Below are 26,306 nucleotides of genomic sequence, written 5' to 3'. Positions count from 1 at the left end.
TTCAAAGCTGCCCACTCTAGGGAATGGTACTCTATCATTGTTGGTCATACATATCCACTCATTGCATAAACCTTCTGTGTGTGAACCATATTTTTCACACATGATAAACCTTGCGGAACCTTTTGGCCACAATTCTGCCTGAACCCTGTCTCTTACTTGAGCAACTGGCTCCCATATTTGTGGGTCTCTTCTAATACCTTTAAAAAAATTCCCACAAACACCAAAATACTCAATATAAGTAGACGGTGGAAGTATACCTGAGCGCCTTCCACTCGCTCGGGCCCACGCTGGCCAGTACTACCATACACTGTTGATAGCGAAGGCAATGTACCCAACTTAGGGCTCCTATCAGACCTTACACCGTAATTTCTTTCGGTGGAAGTTCTGTTTGGAATATTTTCCTGAGAGAGGCAGTGAAAATTTCCTTTTCGGTATCTTTCAACTGGAATTGTTTGTAGGGTGAAAAACAGAGAAATTAGATAACTATCCTTCACCCTTTCCAGTGAAGCCCACCAGGGAGATTTCCCGAAGTTATCAAAGAAAAAACCCTTTGTCTATACAATCACGTCTGCGTATGCTTTTCCACAGCAAATGTAACACAATAATATCACGTTGCACTATGCAGAACAAACGGACATGTGATGCAATAGCACAGCCTATAGATACTAGTTATCTATATGCCCTACGATTGTTGTAGACCACCTAGTACCACCTAGTAGACCACCTAGAGTTGTATGGGATACCACTCAGTCCACCAAGACAAACTAGTTCACTCTTAATAACGCAGGGTTGCGAACCCTACGCCACTGGGTCTCTACTAACCCAGTGTGCACACCTAGACCACCTAGTAGTCCACCTAGTTCACCTAGTTCATAGGTTCAGTATCCACTCACTCCTGCACTCGCTCACTCAAATATACTTTATGTTTTTGCACAGAAAATTATCATTCAGACAAGCAGCTTTACTCCCAGAGGCAATACAGTAAATAAGGGTTTTATACTAAACTTTGGAAGCTGGGCAATCTTGTGTTATTGTAGCATGGCTACTATCCCACCTTTAAACGAAACGAACTATCGTGTGGTTTTATTATGCACACACAACGCTACGCAAGCTTGCGTAATTACGCAACCGAGCGTACCTTTATGCCACGTGTGCGGCCTTGCGCTACGTGCACGTTTTGTGTACTCTGTCCTCACGTTCCGTACCACGTGTACCAATGTGCGGATGCAATAAAACAACTCACACAATTTCTATAAATGTGAGCAATATTAACTATAATCACTCACTTAACACGCCACACAGTTTCTTTTCTGTATAAACCTTTATAACTAGGCCAGACTGCGTTTGTGTTTTACACTTACTTCCTTAATATTTATATTATGAATCTAGTAATCTGAATATTATGGCAACAATGTGGGAGAGTATGTACAGGCTATGGGTGTACGCTTTTGTTGTGTACGCATTTGGCGCCAAAAATAAATTCACAGATTTTAAATAACTTTTTACCTGCTTACCTTACGAGTTCTTACCAGCATCCCTACAAACCATACAGAGCAGACACCATCTAATCAGCAATTAAGTAGGGTTTTCAGTATATCCGCCAACCAAGAAAAGGATACGTAGGATACCTTCTGTCCACCCTTATGCTGATAGATTATGTCTGCTTGTGACCTGTTAAGCAGTAAAAATGTGGAAAATCGGACGATGCCCCCAATTGATAATGTCGATTATCTTTACAGGAATAAAAGCTATACCTTAAACACACCGTAAATACACTTTAAACCTTTAGCCGCTGCGGCCGCTATACTTAATTCACACTCTACGCACCTTTTACGCTATTAGCGTAAAAAGTCCCGTACAGTGTACGGACTTTGCGTACACACGCCGCGCTGACGGTACAAAGTACTCACAGCGCGTACACACCCAGAGATACACTTTAAACCTTCTACAGCAATGCAATGCAATAATAATAATAATACACTTTAAACCTTAGCAGGGCAATGAGCACACGACACCAATTGTGATTAACCGCTGGGTTCCGACACCACAGTGGATTATTTCTGATAGGGGGTTTACAATACAAATTATACACTACAATACAAGACAATATATAACAGAATAATGGCTACAGGTCAATGTACATACGTGAGAATATTCGCGTGCGCTTCCTTTGTCCAGTCCTCCGTCATCAAATAGATAACATTGTGAGTCTTGTGTGTGGCCGGCCTGCAGCAGGCTTTATTCATACAAGTCTTCCAAAAGCAATACAATGGATACTGTAATCCCTTTGTCCATTGGACACAGGGATGCACTTTTACAGTACAGGAGAGGTCATAGGTTGATTTGAAAAGGTAAGCGATATCTTTCTCAACTGCTCTTGTGGGTGGTCTCCTCTGGATTCCCGCCGCATACATAATATACAGTAAATACAGTTTATATCTATATTCTGCTTCTGCACATAACTATCCGCAGGAACATGCGATCTTCCGCAGACCAACACCGGAATGTTTCCCTTAAAATACCCTACAGCTGGATACCAAACATCACTGTATAACCTTAGTCTGTCCCCTCCTATCCTGTAAAGGTGAATCCCCTTGTTCTGCAACCATTTAAACAGCTCTAACTTTCTGATGTGGTGCAAGGAGACTATGTGTACATTGTGCAGTATTTGGATTAAATATGTAATGTGTTTTGATGGCTCTCCATGCGTACACAAACGCTGCCGTAAATACCCATACCACGCGCCAATGCGCAGGTCCGCGGGAGCGACCATACGCAAATTGCGGATATGTGCACGCACGGCAGAACAAGTGCATGTGCAGTGGGCATGTGTGTGCAGTTTATACGTGCTGTGTGTTCTGCAATATTTTTCGACTTTGACAACATATGTCACACATTATTAATGCATTTATACACATGACACACATAATGCCCCTTAAACATATGTCGAACACTATTGCACAATGAACCTACCCACACACAGCACTCACATGGCTGCTAACACTGTGACCTCTTCCTCTGCTTGGATACAGATGTGTCCTGATACATCTTGCCTCAATATGCCAAGCAGCTCCCGTCCAGCTCTGCTAACATTGGGCGCCTTTTTTTGCAGAAAATATATCTAGTTTTCATTGCTATGTGACTAGAACATACAACCAGCTTCTACTGATTAAAAAAAATGATATGTAGCATGTCTATATTCTGTGTACGACTGTGGCTGTATCTACATACAAAATACTACATTACAGTGATTTCCAGGAATACACTGTAATGTAGCATTTCATATGCAGATACAGCCACAATCACACACAGAATATAAGCATGCCACATATCATTTTAATCAGCAGAATCTGCTCATGCCCCATGGCATTCCAAATGCCCTAGGCATTTGACTAGTTTGCCTATGCCTAGGGTCGGCTTTGTGCTCAGGCTACTGCTGCACACACATACATGCATTCAATACCTGGGTAGCCTTATTTTGTAAATATCTGCTTTTCTACAATTGAATAGAGGAGTTGCAAGGTCTCTAATGCACTTGTATGCTGTCTGTAGCAATACATAAATTAACTAATTAAGCCAGTATCTGGGACATAAAATAATTGAAGCAGGTGCATGCAACTAAGATCACAATAGAGAAATGTTCTCATTTGAAAAGTGTTTTATGATCCACTTATTTACCATTTTTTTGTGAAATCTACAGTATATCGATGACAAAAATATACAGTACCAAAAATATACAGTACATGGATTTTAGACATCACTCATTGACGAAGGTCTTATTCAAATGTCCCCTTTGATACATGATATATGAAAAACTCTTTGGAGAAGGCACTGACCATAGGAATACTAGAATATTAGAACACATATTATTTGAAAAATATTTTTGCCTTCAAATAGAGCTTGCCTACAATAAATCTGTCTTGTGGGTTTTAAAGTATTTTGTTGTTTTATAGAAACTAGAGATGTGCACCGGACATTTTTCGGGTTTTGTGTTTTGGTTTTGGATTCGGTTCCGCAGCCGTGTTTTGGATTCGGACGCGTTTTGGCAAAACCTCCCTGAAAATTTTTTGGCGGATTCGGGTGTTTTTTTTTCAAATAACCCTCAAAAACAGCTTAAATCATAGAATTTGGGGGTCATTTTGATCCCATAGTATTATTAACCTCAATAACCATAATTTCCACTCATTTCCCTAGAGATGAGCGGGTTCGGTTTCTCTGAATCCGAACCCGCACGAACTTCATGTTTTTTTTCACGGGTCCGAGCGACTCGGATCTTCCCGCCTTGCTCGGTTAACCCGAGCGCGCCCGAACGTCATCATGACGCTGTCGGATTCTCGCGAGACTCGGATTCTATATAAGGAGCCGCGCGTCGCCGCCATTTTCACACGTGCATTGAGATTGATAGGGAGAGGACGTGGCTGGTGTCCTCTCCATTTAGATTAGGAGAGAGAGAGAGAGATTGACCTGAGGCTGATACTGTAGAAGAGAGTGCAGAGTTTAGTGACTGACCACAGTGACCACCAGCAGTGCAGTTGTTTTATTTAATATATCCGTTCTCTGCCTGAAAAAAACGGTACACACAGTGACTCAGTCACATACCATATCTGTGTGCACTGCTCAGCCCAGTGTGCTGCATGCCTGCATCATCTATGTATATATTATATATCTGACTGTGCTCAGCTCACACAGCTTATAATTGTGGGGGAGACTGGGGAGCACTGCAGTGCCAGTTATAGGTTATAGCAGGAGCCAGGAGTACAAGACAGTCACATACCATATCTGTGTGCACTGCTCAGACCAGTGTGCTGCATCATCTATGTATATATATTATATATCTGACTGTGCTCAGCTCACACAGCTTATAATTGTGGGGGAGACTGGGGAGCACTGCAGTGCCAGTTATAGGTTATAGCAGGAGCCAGGAGTACATATTATATTAAAATTAAACAGTGCACACTTTTGCTGCAGGAGTGCCACTGCCAGTGTGACTGACCAGTGACCTGACCACACTGACCACCAGTATAGTTAGTAGTATACTATATTGTGATTGCCTGAAAAAGTTAAACACTCGTCGTGTGACTTCACTTGTGTGGTGTTTTTTTTTTTATTCTATAAAAAACTCATTCTGCTGACAGACAGTGTCCAGCAGGTCCGTCATTATATAATATATATACCTGTCCGGCTGCAGTAGTGATATATATATATTTTTTATATCATTATTTATCATCCAGTCGCAGCAGACACAGTACGGTAGTTCACGGCTGTAGCTACCTCTGTGTCGGCACTCGGCAGTCCATCCATAATTGTATACCACCTACCCGTGGTTTTTTTTTCTTTCTTCTTTATACATACATACTACTACATCTCTTTATCAACCAGTCTATATTAGCAGCAGACACAGTACAGTACGGTAGTTCACGGCTGTGGGTACCTCTGTGTCGGCACTCGGCAGTCCGTCCATAATTGTATACCACCTAACCGTGGTTTTTTTTTCTTTCTTCTTTATACATACATACTACGACATCTCTTTATCAACCAGTCTATATTAGCAGCAGACACAGTACAGTACGGTAGTTCACGGCTGTGGCTACCTCTGTGTCGGCACTCGGCAGTCCGTCCATAATTGTATACCACCTAACCGTGGTTTTTTTTTCTTTCTTCTTCATACATACATACTACGACATCTCTTTATCAACCAGTCTATATTAGCAGCAGACACAGTACAGTACGGTAGTTCACGGCTGTGGCTACCTCTGTGTCGGCACTCGGCAGTCCGTCCATAATTGTATACCACCTAACCGTGGTTTTTTTTTCTTTCTTCTTTATACATACATACTACGACATCTCTTTATCAACCAGTCTATATTAGCAGCAGACACAGTACAGTACGGTAGTTCACGGCTGTGGCTACCTCTGTGTTGGCACTCGGAAGTCCGTCCATAATTGTATACCACCTAACCGTGGTTTTTTTTTCTTTCTTCTTCATACATACATACTACGACATCTCTTTATCAACCAGTCTATATTAGCAGCAGACACAGTACAGTACGGTAGTTCACGGCTGTGGCTACCTCTGTGTCGGCACTCGGCAGTCCGTCCATAATTGTATACCACCTACCCGTGGTTTTTTTTTCTTTCTTCTTTATACATACATACTACTACATCTCTTTATCAACCAGTCTATATTAGCAGCAGACACAGTACAGTACGGTAGTTCACGGCTGTGGCTACCTCTGTGTCGGCACTCGGCAGTCCGTCCATAATTGTATACCACCTACCCGTGGTTTTTTTTTCTTTCTTCTTCATACATACATACTACGACATCTCTTTATCAACCAGTCTATATTAGCAGCAGACACAGTACAGTACGGTAGTTCACGGCTGTGGCTACCTCTGTGTCGGCACTCGGCAGTCCGTCCATAATTGTATACCACCTAACCGTGGTTTTTTTTTCTTTCTTCTTCATACATACATACTACGACATCTCTTTATCAACCAGTCTATATTAGCAGCAGACACAGTACGGTAGTTCACGGCTGTAGCTACCTCTGTGTCGGCACTCGGCAGTCCGTCCATAATTGTATACTAGTATCCATCCATCTCCATTGTTTACCTGAGGTGCCTTTTAGTTGTGCCTATTAAAATATGGAGAACAAAAATGTTGAGGTTCCAAAATTAGGGAAAGATCAAGATCCACTTCCACCTCGTGCTGAAGCTGCTGCCACTAGTCATGGCCGAGACGATGAAATGCCAGCAACGTCGTCTGCCAAGGCCGATGCCCAATGTCATAGTACAGAGCATGTCAAATCCAAAACACCAAATATCAGTAAAAAAAGGACTCCAAAACCTAAAATAAAATTGTCGGAGGAGAAGCGTAAACTTGCCAATATGCCATTTACCACACGGAGTGGCAAGGAATGGCTGAGGCCCTGGCCTATGTTCATGGCTAGTGGTTCAGCTTCACATGAGGATGGAGGCACTCAGCCTCTCGCTAGAAAAATGAAAAGACTCAAGCTGGCAAAAGCAGTAGCACCGCAAAGAACTGTGCGTTCTTCGAAATCCCAAATCCACAAGGAGAGTCCAATTGTGTCGGTTGCGATGCCTGACCTTCCCAACACTGGACGTGAAGAGCATGCGCCTTCCACCATTTGCACGCCCCCTGCAAGTGCTGGAAGGAGCACCCGCAGTCCAGTTCCTGATAGTCAGATTGAAGATGTCAGTGTTGAAGTACACCAGGATGAGGAGGATATGGGTGTTGCTGGCGCTGGGGAGGAAATTGACCAGGAGGATTCTGATGGTGAGGTGGTTTGTTTAAGTCAGGCACCCGGGGAGACACCTGTTGTCCGTGGGAGGAATATGGCCGTTGACATGCCTGGTGAAAATACCAAAAAAATCAGCTCTTCGGTGTGGAACTATTTCAACAGAAATGCGGACAACAGGTGTCAAGCCGTGTGTTCCCTTTGTCAAGCTGTAATAAGTAGGGGTAAGGACGTTAACCACCTCGGAACATCCTCCCTTATACGTCACCTGCAGCGCATTCATAATAAGTCAGTGACAAGTTCAAAAACTTTGGGTGACAGCGGAAGCAGTCCACTAACCAGTAAATCCCTTCCTCTTGTAACCAAGCTCACGCAAACCACCCCACCAACTCCCTCAGTGTCAATTTCCTCCTTCCCCAGGAATGCCAATAGTCCTGCAGGCAATGTCACTGGCAATTCTGACGAGTCCTCTCCTGCCTGGGATTCCTCCGATGCATCCTTGCGTGTAACGCCTACTGCTGCTGGCGCTGCTGTTGTTGCTGCTGGGAGTCGATGGTCATCCCAGAGGGGAAGTCGTAAGCCCACTTGTACTACTTCCAGTAAGCAATTGACTGTTCAACAGTCCTTTGCGAGGAAGATGAAATATCACAGCAGTCATCCTGCTGCAAAGCGGATAACTGAGGCCTTGACAACTATGTTGGTGTTAGACGTGCGTCCGGTATCCGCCGTTAGTTCACAGGGAACTAGACAATTTATTGAGGCAGTGTGCCCCCATTACCAAATACCATCTAGGTTCCACTTCTCTAGGCAGGCGATACCGAGAATGTACACGGACGTCAGAAAAAGACTCACCAGTGTCCTAAAAAATGCAGTTGTACCCAATGTCCACTTAACCACGGACATGTGGACAAGTGGAGCAGGGCAGGGTCAGGACTATATGACTGTGACAGCCCACTGGGTAGATGTATGGACTCCCGCCGCAAGAACAGCAGCGGCGGCACCAGTAGCAGCATCTCGCAAACGCCAACTCTTTCCTAGGCAGGCTACGCTTTGTATCACCGGTTTCCAGAATACGCACACAGCTGAAAACCTCTTACGGCAACTGAGGAAGATCATCGCGGAATGGCTTACCCCAATTGGACTCTCCTGTGGATTTGTGGCATCGGACAACGCCAGCAATATTGTGTGTGCATTAAATCTGGGCAAATTCCAGCACGTCCCATGTTTTGCACATACCTTGAATTTGGTGGTGCAGAATTATTTAAAAAACGACAGGGGCGTGCAAGAGATGCTGTCGGTGGCCAGAAAAATTGCGGGACACTTTCGGCGTACAGGCACCACGTACAGAAGACTGGAGCACCACCAAAAACTACTGAACCTGCCCTGCCATCATCTGAAGCAAGAAGTGGTAACGAGGTGGAATTCAACCCTCTATATGCTTCAGAGGTTGGAGGAGCAGCAAAAGGCCATTCAAGCCTATACAATTGAGCACGATATAGGAGGTGGAATGCACCTGTCTCAAGCGCAGTGGAGAATGATTTCAACGTTGTGCAAGGTTCTGATGCCCTTTGAACTTGCCACACGTGAAGTCAGTTCAGACACTGCCAGCCTGAGTCAGGTCATTCCCCTCATCAGGCTTTTGCAGAAGAAGCTGGAGACATTGAAGGAGGAGCTAACACGGAGCGATTCCGCTAGGCATGTGGGACTTGTGGATGGAGCCCTTAATTCGCTTAACAAGGATTCACGGGTGGTCAATCTGTTGAAATCAGAGCACTACATTTTGGCCACCGTGCTCGATCCTAGATTTAAAGCCTACCTTGGATCTCTCTTTCCGGCAGACACAAGTCTGCTGGGGTTGAAAGACCTGCTGGTGACAAAATTGTCAAGTCAAGCGGAACGCGACCTGTCAACATCTCCTCCTTCACATTCTCCCGCAACTGGGGGTGCGAGGAAAAGGCTCAGAATTCCGAGCCCACCCGCTGGCGGTGATGCAGGGCAGTCTGGAGCGACTGCTGATGCTGACATCTGGTCCGGACTGAAGGACCTGACAACGATTACGGACATGTCGTCTACTGTCACTGCATATGATTCTCTCACCATTGAAAGAATGGTGGAGGATTATATGAGTGACCGCATCCAAGTAGGCACGTCACACAGTCCATACTTATACTGGCAGGAAAAAGAGGCAATTTGGAGGCCATTGCACAAACTGGCTTTATTCTACCTAAGTTGCCCTCCCACAAGTGTGTACTCCGAAAGAGTGTTTAGTGCCGCCGCTCACCTTGTCAGCAATCGGCGTACGAGGTTACATCCAGAAAATGTGGAGAAGATGATGTTCATTAAAATGAATTATAATCAATTCCTCCGCGGAGACATTGACCAGCAGCAATTGCCTCCACAAAGTACACAGGGAGCTGAGATGGTGGATTCCAGTGGGGACGAATTGATAATCTGTGAGGAGGGGGATGTACACGGTGATATATCGGAGGGTGATGATGAGGTGGACATCTTGCCTCTGTAGAGCCAGTTTGTGCAAGGAGAGATTAATTGCTTCTTTTTTGGGGGGGGTCCAAACCAACCCGTCATATCAGTCACAGTCGTGTGGCAGACCCTGTCACTGAAATGATGGGTTGGTTAAAGTGTGCATGTCCTGTTTTGTTTATACAACATAAGGGTGGGTGGGAGGGCCCAAGGACAATTCCATCTTGCACCTCTTTTTTCTTTTATTTTTCTTTGCGTCATGTGCTGTTTGGGGAGGGTTTTTTGGAAGGGACATCCTGCGTGACACTGCAGTGCCACTCCTAAATGGGCCCGGTGTTTGTGTCGGCCACTAGGGTCGCTAATCTTACTCACACAGTCAGCTACCTCATTGCGCCTCTTTTTTTCTTTGCGTCATGTGCTGATTGGGGAGGGTTTTTTGGAAGGGACATCCTGCGTGACACTGCAGTGCCACTCCTAAATGGGCCCGGTGTTTGTGTCGGCCACTAGGGTCGCTAATCTTACTCACACAGTCAGCTACCTCATTGCGCCTCTTTTTTTCTTTGCGTCATGTGCTGATTGGGGAGGGTTTTTTGGAAGGGACATCCTGCGTGACACTGCAGTGCCACTCCTAAATGGGCCCGGTGTTTGTGTCGGCCACTAGGGTCGCTAATCTTACTCACACAGTCAGCTACCTCATTGCGCCTCTTTTTTTCTTTGCGTCATGTGCTGATTGGGGAGGGTTTTTTGGAAGGGACATCCTGCGTGACACTGCAGTGCCACTCCTAAATGGGCCCGGTGTTTGTGTCGGCCACTAGGGTCGCTAATCTTACTCACACAGTCAGCTACCTCATTGCGCCTCTTTTTTTCTTTGCGTCATGTGCTGATTGGGGAGGGTTTTTTGGAAGGGACATCCTGCGTGACACTGCAGTGCCACTCCTAAATGGGCCCGGTGTTTGTGTCGGCCACTAGGGTCGCTAATCTTACTCACACAGTCAGCTACCTCATTGCGCCTCTTTTTTTCTTTGCGTCATGTGCTGATTGGGGAGGGTTTTTTGGAAGGGACATCCTGCGTGACACTGCAGTGCCACTCCTAAATGGGCCCGGTGTTTGTGTCGGCCACTAGGGTCGCTAATCTTACTCACACAGTCAGCTACCTCATTGCGCCTCTTTTTTTCTTTGCGTCATGTGCTGATTGGGGAGGGTTTTTTGGAAGGGACATCCTGCGTGACACTGCAGTGCCACTCCTAAATGGGCCCGGTGTTTGTGTCGGCCACTAGGGTCGCTTATCTTACTCACACAGTCAGCTACCTCATTGCGCCTCTTTTTTTCTTTGCGTCATGTGCTGATTGGGGAGGGTTTTTTGGAAGGGACATCCTGCGTGACACTGCAGTGCCACTCCTAGATGGGCCAGGTGTTTGTGTCGGCCACTAGTGTCGCTTAGCTTAGTCATCCAGCGACCTTGGTGCAAATTTTAGGACTAAAAATAATATTGTGAGGTGTGAGGTATTCAGAATAGACTGAAAATGAGTGGAAATTATGGTTTTTGAGGTTAATAATACTATGGGATCAAAATGACCCCCAAATTCTATGATTTAAGCTGTTTTTTAGTGTTTTTTAAAAAAAACACCCGAATCCAAAACACACCCGAATCCGACAAAAAAAATTCGGTGAGGTTTTGCCAAAACGCGGTCGAACCCAAAACACGGCCGCGGAACCGAACCCAAAACCAAAACACAAAACCCGAAAAATTTCAGGCGCTCATCTCTAATTTCCAGTGTATTCTGAACACCTCACACCTCACAATATTATTTTTAGTCTTAAATTTTGCACCAAGGTCGCTGGATGACTAAGCTAAGTGACCCAAGTGGCCGGCACAAACACCTGGCCCATCTAGGAGTGACACTGCAGTGTCAGACAGTATGGCACTTAAAAAAATTAGCCCCAAACATCACATGATGCAGAGACACATTTAAAAAAAAAAGAGGTGCAAGATGGAATTGTCCTTGGGCCCTCCCACCCACCCATGGAATTGTCCTTGGGCCCTCCCACCCACCCGTATGTTGTATAAACAGGACATGCACACTTTAACAAACCCATCATTTCAGTGACAGGGTCTGCCATACGACTGTGGCTGAAATAACTGGTTGGTTTGGGCCCCCACCAAAAAAGAAGCAATCAATCTCTCCTTGCACAAACTGGCTCTACAGAGGCAAGATGTCCACCTCCTCCTCATCGTCCGATTCCTCACCCCTTTCACTGTTTACATCCCCCTCCTCACAGATTATTAATTCGTCCCCACTGGAATCCACCATCTCAGGTTCCTGTGTACTTTCTGGAGGCAATTGCTGGTGAATTTCTCCACTGAGGAATTGATTATAATTCATTTTGATGAACATCATCTTCTCCACATTTTCTGGAAGTAACCTCGTACGCCGATTGCTGACAAGGTGAGCGGCTGCACTAAACACTCTTTAAGAGTACACACTGGAGGGGAGGGGGGGCAACTTAGCTTAAAAAAAAATCCAGTTTGTGCAAGGGCCTCCAAATTGCCTCTTTTTCCTGCCATTATATGTACGGTCTATCTGATGTGCCTACTTGGATGCGGTCACTCATATAATCCTGCACCATTCTTTCAATGGTGACAGAATCATATGCAGTGACAGTAGACGACATGTCAGTAATCGTTGGCAGGTCCTTCAGTCCAGACCAGATGTGAGCACTCGCTCCAGACTGCCCTGCATCACCGCCAGTGGGTGGGCTCGGAATTCTTAGCCTTTTCCTCACAGCCCCAGTTGCGGGAGAATGTGAAGGAGGAGCTGTTGACGGGTCACGTTCCGCTTGACTTGACAAGTGTCTCACCAGCAGGTCTTTGAACCTCTGCACACTTGTGTCTGCCGGAAAGAGAGATACAAGGTAGGCTTTAAACCTAGGATCGAGCACGGTGGCCAAAATGTAGTGCTCTGATTTAAACAGATTGACCACCCGTGAATCATGGTTAAGCAAATTAAGGGCTCCATCCACAAGTCCCACATGCCTAGAGGAATCGCTCCATTTTAAATCCTCCTTCAATCTCTCCAGCTTCTTCTGCAAAAGCCTGATGAGGGGAATGACCTGACTCAGGCTGGCAGTGTCTGAACTGACTTCACGTGTGGCAAGTTCAAAGGGTTGCAGAACCTTGCACAACGTTGAAATCATTCTCCACTGCGCTTGAGTCAGGTGCATTCCCCCTCCTTTGCCTATATCGTAGGCAGATGTATAGGCTTGAATGGCCTTTTGCTGCTCCTCCATCCTCTGAAGCATATAGAGGGTTGAATTCCACCTCGTTACCATCTCTTGCTTCAGATGATCGCGGGGCAGGTACAGGAGTGTTTGCTGGTGCTCCAGTCTTCGGCACGCGGTGGCTGAATGCCGAAACTGGCCCGCAATTCTTCGGGCCACCGACAGCATCTCTTGCACGCCCCAGTTGTTTAAAAAAAATTCTGCACCACCAAATTCAATGTATGTGCAAAACATGGGACGTGCTGGAATTTGCCCACATGTAATGCATGCACAATATTGGTGGCGTTGTCCGATGTCACAAATCCCCAGGAGAATCCAATTGGGGTAAGCCATTCTGCGATGATGTTCCTCAGTTTCCGTAAGAGGTTGTCAGCTGTGTGCCTCTTATGGAAAGCGGTGATACAAAGCGTAGCCTGCCTAGGAACGAGTTGGCATTTGCGAGATGCTGCTACTGGTGCCGCCGCTGCTGTTCTTGCTGCGGGAGGCAATACATCTACCCAGTGGGCTGTCACAGTCATATAGTCCTGAGTCTGCCCTGCTCCACTTGTCCACATGTCCGTGGTTAAGTGGACACTGGGTACAACTGCATTTTTTAGGACACTGGTGACTCTTTTTCTGACGTCTGTGTACATTCTCGGTATCGCCTGCCTAGAGAAATGGAACCTAGATGGTATTTGGTACCGGGGACACAGTACCTCAAGCAATTCTCTAATTCCCTGTGAATTAACGGTGGATACCGGACACACGTTTAACACCACCGCAGCTGCCAAGACCTGAGTTATCCGCTTTACAGCAGGATGACTGCTGTGATATTTCATCTTCCTCGCAAAGCACTGTTGGACAGTCAATTGCTTACTGGAAGTAGTAAAAGTGGTCTTCCGACTTCCCCTCTGGGATGATGATCGACTCCCAGCAGCAACAACAGCAGCGCCAGCAGCAGTAGGCGTTACACTCTAGGATCCATCGGAGGAATCCCAGTTAGGAGAGGACTCGTCAGACTTGCCAGTGACATGGCCTGCAGGACTATTGGCGTTCCTGTCTAAGGAGGAAATTGACACTGAGGGAGTTGGTGGTGTGGTTTGCAGGAGCTTGGCTACAAGAGGAAGGGAATTAGTTGTCAGTGGACTGCTACCGCTGTCACCCAAAATTTTTGAACTTGTCAATGACTTCTGATGATTGCGCTCCAGGTGACATATAAGGGAGGATGTTACGAGGTGGTTAACGTCCTTACCCCTACTTATTACAGCTTGACAAAGGCATCACACGGCTTGACACCTGTTGTCCGCATTTCTGTTGAAATAATTCCACACCGAAGAGGTGATTTTTTTTTGTAATTTGACCAGGCATGTCAATGGCCATATTCAGGTGTCTCCCCGGGTGCCTGACTTAAACAAACCACCTCACCATCAGAATCCTCCTTGTCAATTTCCTCCTCAGCGCCAGCAACACCCATATCCTCCACCTGGTGTACTTCAACAGTGACATCTTCAATTTGACTATCAGGAACTGGACTGCGAATGCTCCTTCCAGCACTTGCAGGGGGCGTGCAAATTGTGGAAGGTGCTTCCTCTTCCCGTCCAGTGTTGGGAAGGTCAGGCATCGCAACCGACACAATTGGACTCTCCTTGGGGATTTGTGATTTAGAAGAACGTACAGTTCTTTGCTGTGCTTTTGCCAGCTTAAGTCTTTTCATTTTTCTAGCGGGAGGATGAGTGCTTCCATCCTCATGTGAAGCTGAACCACTAGCCATAGGACAGGACCTCAGCCGTTCATTGCCACTCTGTGTCGTAAATGGCATATTGGCAAGTTAATGCTTCTCATCATTTTACTGAATTTTTGTTTTTTGGATTTTACATGCTCTCTACTATGGCATTGGGCATCGGCCTTGGCAGACGACGTTGATGGCATTTCATCGTCTCGGCCATGACTAGTGGCAGCAGCTTCAGCACGAGGTGGAAGTGGATCTTGATTTTTCCCTATTTTACCCTCCACATTTTTGTTCTCCATTTTTTATTGTGTGGAATTATATGCCAGTAATATATCAATAGCAATGGCCTACTGTACTGTACTATATATGTATATTGTTGGTCACCAAAATGCTGCACTGTAATACTAGAAGCTATAGAAAAGTATATATATTATTGTATATATCAGTACAGAGCGGTGTAACTGTGACCATGTGTCCTGACAAGCAGTATAGAAGCTATAGAAAAGTATATATATAAATGTATATATCAGTACAGAGCGGTGTAACTGTGACACATGTGTCCTGACAAGCAGTATAGACGCTATAGAAAAGTATATATATAATTGTATATATCAGTACAGAGCAGTGTAACTGTGACACGGGTTCACTACGATCTGCCGGCGGCCGGCCTCCCGGCGACCAGCATACCGGCGCCGGGAGGCCGGCCGCCGGCTTACCGACAGTGTGGCGAGCGCAAATGAGCCCCTTGCGGGCTCGCTGCGCTCGCCACGCTATGGGCACGGTGGCGTGCTACACGTGCCACACTATTTTATTCTCCCTCCAGGGGGGTCATGGACCCCCACTAGGGAGAATAAGTGTCGGTATGCCGGCTGTCGGTCTCCCGGCGCCGGTATGCTGGTCGCCGGGAGCCCGATCGCCGGCATACTGAAGACCACCCCTGTGACACATGTGTCCTGACAAGCAGTATAGAAGCTATAGAAAAGTACATATATTATTGTATATATATATCAGTACAGAGCAGTTTAACTGTGACACATGTGTCCTGACAAGCAGTATAGAAGCTATAGAAAAGTATATATATTATTGTATATATCAGTACAGAGCAGTGTAACTGTGACACATGTGTCCTGACAAGCAGTATAGAAGCTATAGAAAAGTATATATATTATTGTATATATATCATTACAGAGCGGTGTAACTGTGACCCATGTGTCCTGACAAGCAGTATAGAAGCTATAGAAGAGTATATATATTATTGTATATATATCAGTACAGAGCAGTGTAACTGTGACACGTGTCCTGACAAGCAGTATAAAAGCTATAGAAAAGTATATATATTATTGTATATATCAGTACAGAGCAGTGTAACTGTGACACATGTGTCCTGACAAGCAGTATAGAAGCTATAGAAAAGTATATATATTATTGTATATATATAAGTACAGAGCGGTGTAACTGTGACACGTGTCCTGACAAGCAGTATAGAAGCTATAGAAAAGTATATATATTATTGTATATATCAGTACAGAGCGGTGTAACTATGACACGTGTCCTGACAAGCAGTATAGAAGCTATAGAAAAGTATATATATATATTATTGAATATATATCAGTACAGAGCAGTGTAACTGTGACACATGTGTCCTGACAAGCAGTATAGAAGCTATAGAAAAGTATATATATATATTATTGTATATATCAGTACAGAGCAGTGTAACTGTGACCCATGTGTCCTGAAAAGCAGTATAGAAGCTATAGAAAAGTATATATATTATTGTATATATATCAGTCCAGAGCAGTGTAACTGTGACACATGTGTCCTGACAAGCAGTATAGAAGCTATAGAAAAGTATATATATTATTGTATATATCAATACAGAGCGGTGTAACTGTGACCCATGTGTCCTGACAAGCAGTATAGAAGCTATAGAAAAGTATATATATTATTGTATATATCAGTACAGAGCAGTGTAACTGTGACACATGTGTCCTGACAAGCAGAATAGAAGCTATAGAAAAGTATATATATTATTGTATATATCAGTACAGAGCAGTGTACCTGTGACACATGTGTCCTGACAAGCAGTATAGAAGCTATAGAAAAGTATATATATTATTGTATATATCAGTACAGAGCAGTGTAACTGTGACACATGTGTCCTGACAAGCAGTATAGAAGCTATAGAAAAGTATATATATTATTGTATATATATCAGTACAGCATACCTCCCAACATTGGAGTGCAGGGAGGAGGGACACTTCCGCGCGCCAAAGGCGTGCGCCCGAAATTAGGGGGTGGGGCCTATTGGAAAGGGGGCGTGGCCTCGCGGCAAGTGCTGCGATCACAAGCCACACCCCCATTTACATCATTGTGGGGGCATGAACAGCGCTGTGAGAGCTGCTAGTCATGCCCCCTGTCCCTCTCTGCCGTGAATAGACACTGTGCGCATGCGCACAGCATCTATTCACCGCTGCTTTCCTCAGAGCAGCGAGTGACAGGGGGGATCTCTCAACTGCCCCCCCACCTGCGGGACACTGCGACTCATGGGTGGGACAGCGGGACAGATCGTAAAAAACGGGACTGTCACCGCCAAAATCGGGACAGTTGGGAGGCATGGCAGAGTGGTGTAACTGTGACACATGTGTCCTGACAAGCAGTATAGAAGCTATAGAAAAATATATATATTATTGTATATATATCAGTACAGAGCGGTGTAACTGTGACACATGTGTCCTGACAAGCAGTATAGAAGCTATAGAAAAGTATATATATTATGGTATATATATCAGTACAGAGCAGTGTAACTGTGACACATGTGTCCTGACAAGCAGTACAGAAGCTATAGAAAAGTATATATATATTATTGTATATATCAGTACAGAGCGGTGTAACTGTGACCCATGTGTCCTGACAAGCAGTATAGAAGCTATAGAAAAGTATATATATTATTGTATATATATCAGTACAGAGCAGTGTAACTGTGACCATGTGTCCTGACAAGCAGTATAGAAGCTATAGAAAAGTATATATATTATTGTATATATCAATACAGAGCGGTGTAACTGTGACCCATGTGTCCTGACAAGCAGTATAGAAGCTATAGAAAAGTATATATATTATTGTATATATCAATACAGAGCGGTGTAACTGTGACCCATGTGTCCTGACAAGCAGTATAGAAGCTATAGAAAAGTATATATATTATTGTAAAAAAAAAAAAAAAGAGAAATGGAATCCTTCAAAAGCGCTATAGAATCCACCGCAGCTGCGTCACCAAATAAATACTGATCGGCTAATCAGCATATCACATGTGAAAGTTAGAAAGTCTTGGTACTTTATACAGCGCAGTATCCTGAATGATTTTAAACATGTGCAGTTCTTCCCTTTTGGAAAAATATCTGTCCAAGAATATACAGCAAGTCCATCCAAATGTAAAAACCAGAAAAAGATTTATTATTTAAAATGTCACTAAAAATAAAAATAAAAATGTATATCTTTGGCTCAAAACATCACAATTCATCCAATGATTTCTACAGACCAGCGTTAGTCACCAGACAGAGAAGACAAAAAGGGGTTTATCTCACCAGACCTCCCGGACGTTTCCACGGATTGCTCAGGCTTTCCCTCTGCTACCGGCTGTATAGCTTATACCGGAGCTATGCGTCTGAGGGTTTCGCCACCGCTGAACGGCCCCTGGTCTTACTGTGTGTGAGATGCCTGTGTAATCCCCCTCTTACCGCTGCTGTGCGGCTAATCTGTGCTGGGACGTCCCGCTCTCCTCTCCGGTGCGTCTGTGTTAAATCACACGTCCTGCTCTTTCTTTGCAATTGTCGTGACCAGATCCACCTACTGCAGCCGACGCGTTTCCACCCAATCAGGGTCTTTGTCGAGGCATAGGTGGGTCTGGTCTGGTCACTAATTTATACTCTGTCCGGGAAGTCCGGTGTGTCAACCCTGCTATTGCATTATACATGTTTCATCCCTTTTTATACATATGCAGGGTTTATTTAAAGATACAAAGTTTTTTTTGGATAACAGTGATTTAAACACGATGTAGACTTGATACACATGCTTAAAAATTAAACCTCATTAAAGAAACCACTTTGTTTCAAAGTCTCCATTTAGACCTGTCTGCTGTAACGTTTTTAACTCGTAAATCCACCACATTTCCCTCTTTGCTAAACAGACTGCTATATCTTTTCTCCTCCAATTTCCCTTCACCTGTTCAATAGCTTTAAAATTTATAATGCTACTAACCGAACAATTATGTTCTTTCTTACAGTGGGCAGATAAGCAATGATTTTCAAAACCCTTTTTGATATTATTCATATGTTCCCTCATTCTGGTTTTAAAGGGTCTGCTGGTTCTCCCCACATATTGTTTGTGACATGAACAGTGTATCAGATATACAATATTACTGCTTTCGCATGTCAAAAAATGATTGATCTTATATTGTTTTCCCGTGGCGGTTGAAACAAAGGTTTCCATTTTACTGCCCTCATTTGCTTTAATGGAACGACATGCCATACACAAACCGCACCTAAAAAAACCCTTGGATCTTACTCGGGTTGTCATATTTGGTGCAGGTGCTATGGCACTTCTTACCAGGTGACTTTTTAAATTCGGGGCTTTCTTGTATATCACCCTGGGTTTATCAGACAGAAATTTCTCCAAAATGGGGTCACTTTTAAGTATTCCCCAATGTTTTTGTAAAACTTTTTCTATTTGTTTATATTCAGAATTAAATGTGGTTATAAACGAAATGGTATGATCTTCCTTTTTCTCTTTTGTACTTGGTTGTAGAAGTGAATCCCTATCAACCTGTTCTAAGCCTTCCAAAGTATTTTGTAATGTGGCCGGATCATACCCTTTTTGTTCAAATTGACTTCTCATCAACTGAGCCTGTTGTTTGTACACAGAATTTTCGGTACAGTTCCGTTTGATGCGTCGGAACTGACAACCTGGTACCCCTCTTAACCAATTTGGGTGATGGCTACTATCTACTCTAATATATGAATTACTGTCCGTTGGTTTTGTAAAATTCTGTGTACAAACGGTGTCATCCTTAATGTACACCGTTAAATCCAGGAAGTTAATGCTATCATGACTTTGAGTGTAGGATAGTACCACTCCACATGTGTTCTTATTCAAGTTTTCCTGGAACTCCAAAAGGGAATTTTCTCCCCCCCTCCACACAAATATGATGTCGTCTATATATCTATGATAGAGCACGAGACCCGCCCCCAGCTCACCCCACACATGGTGCTCCTCCCACGAGTCCATGAATATGTTGGCGAAACTGGGTGCGAATCTCGTGCCCATCGCTGTGCCAAGGCGTTGTATATAGTGTGTGTCCTTAAAAAAGAAATGGTTGTTGGTCAGAATAAATTTTATACCTTCCAAAATAAATTCCTCCAAATCCTTCCCCACTTTTTCTCGTAAGAGGACATTCTTTACAGCTTGAATGCCTCTTTCGTGTTCTATAATGGAGTATAAAGACCCAACATCTGCAGTTACTAAGATGTCTCCTTGCTGCCAATTATACTCCTTCAATTTGTTTATAATATCGGTGGTGTCTTTTAAGTATGCTTTACCTTTACAGGCCATTGGCTGCAGATGTGTGTCTATCAAATGGGAAAGATTGGAGGTGACTGAACCCACCCCTGCTACTATAGGCCGTAGTGGAGGGTCCACCGTATTTTTATGCACCTTAGGTAGTCCATAAATTACTGGAAGGGTGGGGTCATCAATGATGAGAAAATCTCGTTCTTGTCCTGTAATTGCTCCTTTTTCTTGGTATGTATTAACCATAACTTTGAAATCTGACTGTATTCTTTCTATCGGATTCTTTTTTAAAGATAAATACGTAGTTTTATCCTGTAACATGTTAACAATTTTATCTTCATATTTGTCGGTGTCCATCACCACCACCCCGCCTCCCTTGTCAGCCGGTTTGATGGTGATGGACATTTTTTCTTGGAGGTTTTTTAACGCCTCTCTTTCCTTTCTGGAAAAGTTACCTATATTGTGTCCCTTCCCTTTCTTTACACTATTCTTATTATGGGATTTCTCCAAATCTTGCATGACCATTTTACCGAATGTATCAACTGCAGCACCTCTATAGTGTACGGGATTGAATGTGGACTTTTTCCTTAGTGTGGATTTCTCCACTTGTTCCTCATTTTCTTTAGTATTGGAAAAGAAGCGTTTTAAAGACAATTTCCTTTGGAACTTTTGCATATCAATGAAAAGGTCGAATGGTTTGGCCTTATTAGTAGGGGCAAACTTCAAACCTCGTTTTAACACTATCTCTTCTGTGGGGGTTAGAGTGTGTGAACTGATGTTATATATTTTAGTATCCCTTGGTTCTTTTGATTTATCCTGTATTTTCTCTCTTTTCAATAATCTAAAATTCTCCTGTCTTATCTTTCTTTTTTCCTTTTTCTTCACTAATCCACCTCTTTTCCCCCTTTTTCTACATTTTTTGTTAATTTGTTTAATTATCTCCAATTCCTTGGTGTAATTTGATGTGACCTTCCTATGGTTCTTTCTCGTTGGCGATCCCCTAAAAAATGACCCTTATTTTCATTTCTCCTCCATTCCCCTCCTTCTCTTGGGTTCCTTCTATTTACAAATCTATTTTCAGTTGTGTAATGGGGGATTTGGTCATCTCTGGAATAATTTCCCAATGATGGTCTGTGTTTAGGTGATTCATATGGTGTATAAGAAACTCCATACTCCTCCCTTCTTCTGGAAAGGGGTTTCTTGGTGTTATACATGAATCTGTGATCTTTCAAAGGGGTGGGATTTCTTTTCTGTCTATCTATTGTATTTGCATCTCTATCCTTTCGATCCCTATTAGTGGTTCTTCCATCTGGTGATGAATTAACCCTTCTCTGGAAATGTGGTCTATTGATGCTTTTCTTTAATGAGGTTTAATTTTTAAGCATGTGTATCAAGTATACATCGTGTTTAAATCACTGTTATCCAAAAAAAACTTTGTATCTTTAAATAAACCCTGCATATGTATAAAAAGGGATGAAACATGTATAATGCAATAGCAGGGTTGACACACCGGACTTCCCGGACAGAGTATAAATTAGTGACCAGACCAGACCCACCTATGCCTCGACAAAGACCCTGATTGGGTGGAAACGCGTCGGCTGCAGTAGGTGGATCTGGTCACGACAATTGCAAAGAAAGAGCAGGACGTGTGATTTAACACAGACGCACCGGAGAGGAGAGCGGGACGTCCCAGCACAGATTAGCCGCACAGCAGCGGTAAGAGGGGGATTACACAGGCATCTCACACACAGTAAGACCAGGGGCCGTTCAGCGGTGGCGAAACCCTCAGACGCATAGCTCCGGTATAAGCTATACAGCCGGTAGCAGAGGGAAAGCCTGAGCAATCCGTGGAAACGTCCGGGAGGTCTGGTGAGATAAACCCCTTTTTGTCTTCTCTGTCTGGTGACTAACGCTGGTCTGTAGAAATCATTGGATGAATTGTGATGTTTTGAGCCAAAGATATACATTTTTATTTTTATTTTTAGTGACATTTTAAATAATAAATCTTTTTCTGGTTTTTACATTTGGATGGACTTGCTGTATATTCTTGGACAGATATTTTTCCAAAAGGGAAGAACTGCACATGTTTAAAATCATTCAGGATACTGCGCTGTATAAATTACCAAGACTTTCTAACTTTCATATATATTATTGTATATATCAGTACAGAGCGGTGTAACTGTGACCCATGTGTCCTGACAAGCAGTATAGAAGCTATAGAAAAGTATATATATTATTGTATATATCAGTACAGAGTGGTGTAACTGTGACCCATGTGTCCTGACAAGCAGTATAGAAGCTAAAGAAAAGTATACATATTACTGTATATCAGTACAGAGTGGTGTAACTGTGACCCATGTGTCCTGACAAGCAGTATAGAAGCTAAAGAAAAGTATACATATTACTGTATATCAGTAATAGTACAGAGCAGTGTAACTGTGACACATGTGTGTCCTGACAAGCAGTATAGAAGCTATAGAAAATGATTTAAAATTATTGTACATATCAGTAAAGAGCAGTGTAACTGTGACCATGTGTCCTGACAAGCCGTATAGAGGCTATAGAAAAGTATATATATTATTGTACATATCAGTACAGAGCGGTGTATCTGTGACCCATGTCTCCTGACAAGCAGTATAGAAGCTAAAGAAAAGTATACATATTACTGTATATCAGTACAGAGTGGTGTAACTGTGACACATGTGTCCTGACAAGCAGTATAGAAGCTATAGAAAAGTATATATATTACTGTATATATCAGTACAGAGCAGTGTAACTGTAACCATGTGTCCTGACAAGCAGTATAGAGGCTATAGAAAAGTATATATATTAGTGATGAGCGGGTTCGGTTCCTCGGAATACGAACCCCCCCGAACTTCATCCATTTTACACGGGTCCGAGGCATACTCGGATTCTCCCGTATGGCTCGGTTAACCCGAGCGCGCCCGAACGTCATCATCCCGCTGTCGGATTCTCGCGAGATTCGGATTCTATATTAGCAGCCGCGTGTCGCCGCCATTTTCACTCGTGCATTGGAAATGTTAGGGAGGGGACGTGGCTGGCTTCCTCTCCGTTTATTAATGTTGATGCAAATATTTGTGCTTATTGCTTAATTGTGGGGACTGGGGAGCAGCTGTATTATATAGGAGGAGTACAGTGCAGAGTTTTGCTGACAGTGACCACCAGTATATGTTGTCTGCCTGAAAAACACTCCATATCTGTGCTCAGTGTGCTGCATATATCTGTGCTCACACTGCTTAATTGTGGGGACTGGGGAGCAGCTGTATTATATAGGAGGAGTACAGTGCAGAGTTTTGCTGACAGTGACCACCAGTATACGTTGTCTGCCTGAAAAACACTCCATATCTGTGCTCAGTGTGCTGCATATATCTGTGCTCACACTGCTTTATTGTGGGGACTGGGGACCACCAGTATATTATATAGGAGGAGTACAGTGCAGAGTTTTGCTGACAGTGACCACCAGTATACGTTGTCTGCCTGAAAAACACTCCATATCTGTGCTCAGTGTGCTGCATATATCTGTGCTCACACTGCTTAATTGTGGGGACTGGGGAGCAGCTGTATTATATAGGAGAAGTACAGTGCAGAGTTTTGCTGACAGTGACCACCAGTATACGTTGTCTGCCTGAAAAACACTCCATATCTGTGCTCAGTGTGCTGCATATATCTGTGCTCACACTGCTTAATTGTGGGGATTGGGTAGCAGCTGTATTATATAGGAGTACAGTGCAGAGTTTTGCTGACCAGTGACCACCAGTATACGTTGTCTGCCTGAAAAACACTCAATATCTGTGCTCAGTGTGCTGCATATATCTGTGCTCACACTGCTTTATTGTGGGGACTGGGTACCAGCAGTATTATATAGGAGGAGTACAGTGCAGAGTTTTGCTGACAGTGACCACCAGTATATATAGCAGTACTGTACGGAAGGCCACTGCTCTACCTACCTCTGTGTCGTCAAGTATACTATCCATCTAGATTCTATACCTGTGGTGCATTTTAGTTTTGCAGTTTGCTGACAGTGACCACCAGTATATATAGCAGTACGGTACGGAAGGCCACTGCTCTACCTACTCTGTGTCATCAAGTATACTATCCATCTAGATTCTATACCTGTGGTGCATTTTAGTTTGCAGTTTGCTGACAGTGACCACCAGTATATATAGCAGTACGGTACGGAAGGCCACTGCTCTACCTACCTCTGTGTCGTCAAGTATACTATCCATCCATACCTGTGGTGCATTTCAGTTGTGCGCAGTATATATAGTAGTAGGCCATTGCTATTGATACTGGCATATCATTCCACACATAAAAAAATGGAGAACAAAAATGTGGAGGGTAAAATAGGGAAAGATCAAGATCCACTTCCACCTCGTGCTGAAGCTGCTGCCACTAGTCATGGCCGAGACGATGAAATGCCATCAACGTCGTCTGCCAAGGCCGATGCCCAATGTCATAGTAGAGAGCATGTAAAATCCAAAAAACAAAAGTTCAGTAAAATGACCCAAAAATCAAAATTAAAAGCGTCTGAGGAGAAGCGTAAACTTGCCAATATGCCATTTACGACACGGAGTGGCAAGAAACGGCTGAGGCCCTGGCCTATGTTCATGGCTAGTGGTTCAGCTTCACATGAGGATGGAAGCACTCATCCTCTCGCTAGAAAACTGCAGTGCCACTCCTAGATGGGCCAGGTGTTTGTGTCGGCCACTTGTGTCGCTTAGCTTAGTCACACAGCGACCTTGGTGCGCCTCTTTTTTTCTTTGCATCATGTGCTGTTTGGGGACTATTTTTTTGAAGTGCCATCCTGTCTGACACTGCAGTGCCACTCCTAGATGGGCCAGGTGTTTGTGTCGGCCACTTGTGTCGCTTAGCTTAGTCACACAGCGACCTTGGTGCGCCTCTTTTTTTCTTTGCATCATGTGCTGTTTGGGGACTATTTTTTTGAAGTGCATTCCTGCCTGACACTGCAGTGCTACTCCTAGATGGGCCAGGTGTTTGTGTCGGCCACTTGTGTTGCTTAGCTTAGTCACACAGCGACCTTGGTGCGCCTCTTTTTTTCTTTGCATCATGTGCTGTTTGGGGACTATTTTTTTGAAGTGCCATCCTGTCTGACACTGCAGTGTCACTCCTAGATGGGCCAGGTGTTTGTGTCGGCAACTTGTGTCGCTTAGGTTAGTCACACAGCGACCTTGGTGCACCTCTTTTTTTCTTTGCATCATGTGCTGTTTGGGGACTATTTTTTTGAAGTGCCATCCTGTCTGACACTGCAGTGCCACTCCTAGATGGGCCAGGTGTTTGTGTTGGCCACTTGGGTCGCTTAGCTTAGTCACACAGCTACCTCATTGCGCCTCTTTTTTTCTTTGCATCATGTGCTGTTTGGGGACAATTTTTTTGAAGTGCCATCCTGCCTGACACTGCAGTGCCACTCCTAGATGGGCCAGGTGTTTGTGTCGGCCACTTGTGTCGCTTAGCTTAGTCACACAGCGACCTTGGTGCGCCTCTTTTTTTCTTTGCATCATGTGCTGTTTGGGGACTATTTTTTTGAAGTGCCATCCTGCCTGACACTGCAGTGCCACTCCTAGATGGGCCAGGTGTTTGTGTCGGCCACTTGTGTCGCTTAGCTTAGCCATCCAGCGACCTCGGTGCAAATTTTAGGACTAAAAATAATATTGTGAGGTGTGAGGTGTTCAGAATAGACTGAAAATGAGTGGAAATTATGGTTATTGAGGTTAATAATACTATGGGATCAAAATGACCCCCAAATTCTATGATTTAAGCTGTTTTTGAGGGGTTTTTTTGTAAAAAAAACACCCGAATCCAAAACACACCCGAATCCGACAAAAATTTTTCAGGGAGGTTTTGCCAAAACGTGTCCGAATCCAAAACACGGCCGCGGAACCGAATCCAAAACCAAAACACAAAACCCGAAAAATTTCCGGTGCACATCACTAATATATATATTATTGTATATATCAGTACAGAGCGGTGTAACT

This window comes from Pseudophryne corroboree, chromosome 9, assembly GCF_028390025.1.
Source record: "Pseudophryne corroboree isolate aPseCor3 chromosome 9, aPseCor3.hap2, whole genome shotgun sequence".
Classification (NCBI taxonomy): domain Eukaryota; kingdom Metazoa; phylum Chordata; class Amphibia; order Anura; family Myobatrachidae; genus Pseudophryne; species Pseudophryne corroboree.
Note: the sequence above shows the minus strand (reverse complement) of the source record.